Source organism: Neopelma chrysocephalum, unplaced genomic scaffold, assembly GCF_003984885.1.
Source record: "Neopelma chrysocephalum unplaced genomic scaffold, ASM398488v2 Primary Assembly neopelma1_81255, whole genome shotgun sequence".
In the NCBI taxonomy this organism is placed as follows: Eukaryota; Metazoa; Chordata; class Aves; order Passeriformes; family Pipridae; genus Neopelma; species Neopelma chrysocephalum.
In genome coordinates this window covers 1-1,130 of record NW_020912502.1, presented here as the reverse complement: position 1 = coordinate 1,130, position 1,130 = coordinate 1, and the positions used below count along the sequence as shown (strand labels likewise).

The 1,130-nt window shown below is 60.7% G+C and overlaps 1 long non-coding RNA gene across 1 annotated transcript; it reads right to left on the bottom strand.

Annotated features, from left to right (window-relative positions):
- Positions 1-409: 409 nt before the first annotated feature.
- On the bottom strand, positions 410-1,110 carry LOC113979483. Its single transcript, XR_003537885.1, has 3 exons — positions 991-1,110; positions 836-902; positions 410-454 (listed from the first exon to the last, which is right to left on the bottom strand). It is a non-coding gene; the product is annotated as an uncharacterized LOC113979483 (long non-coding RNA).
- Between the last annotated feature and the right edge of the window lie 20 nt (positions 1,111-1,130).

The following is a 1,130-nucleotide window of genomic DNA, read 5'->3' as shown; positions in this document are numbered from 1 at the left end:
GCCCACCTCCCAATGCCCTCCCAGTCCCTCCCAGTGCCCTCCCAGTATATCCCAGTGACCCCCAATCCCCTCCCAGTACATCCCAGTGCCCTCCCAGTCCATCCCAGTGCCCTCCCAGTCCATCCCAGTGCCCTCCCAGCACATCCCAGTGCCCTCCCAGTACATCTCAGTAACCCCCAATCCCCTCCCAGTATATCCCAGTCCATCCCAGTGCCCTCCCAGTACATCCCAGTGACCCCTAATCCCCTCCCAGTACAGCCCAGTGCCCTCCCAGTAAATCCCAGTCCCTCCCAGTACATCCCAGTGACCCCCAATCCCCTCCCAGTCCATCCCAGTCCCTCCCAGTTTGGTCCCAGTCCCTCCCAGTCCCCTCCCCCCTTAACCCCATGCAAATGAGATGCAAATGAGATGCAAATCCGGCTCCTTTATTGGGATCAACGGCGGCGGCGAAAACCTGTGGGGGGAACTGGGAGTTACTGGGAGTTACTGGGAGTTACTGGTTTGGGGTCTGGGAGTTACTGGGAGTTACTGGGAGTTACTGGTTTGGGGCCTGGGGGTCACTGGGAGTTACTGGGAGTTACTGGGAGTTACTGGGAGTTACTGGTTTGGGTTCTGGGGGTCACTGGGGGTTACTGGGAGTTACTGGGAGTTACTGGTTTGGGATCTGGGGGTCACTGGGAGTTACTGGGAGTTACTGGTTTGGGGTCTGGGGGTCACTGGTTTATACCGGGAGTTACTGGTTTGGGGTCTGGGAGTTACTGGGAGTTACTGGGAGTTCCTGGTTTGGGGTCTGGGAGTTACTGGTTTGTACTGGTTTATACTGGGAGTCGCTCACCCCTCCTGCCCTTTTTTTTGGCAATTTTCGTCTTCCTCTTCCTCTTCTTCGGAGGCTCCGCCCCCTCCTGGGGGAGGGGGCAAAGTTCAGAGAGGGGGCGGAGCCTCAGCGAGCCCCGCCCACCCCTTCTTGTACTTGGCCCCGCCCCCTCTCACCTGATTGGCCCCGAGGAGGGCAGGGAAGGCCCCGAATTGGGTGATGGAGTCGAGGCCCCGCCCAGGCCCCGTTTGGCCCCGCCCCCGCGGGGGGCGGAGCCGGCGAAGCGTCGACTCCTCGAAGTGGAGCCTGGGGGGGG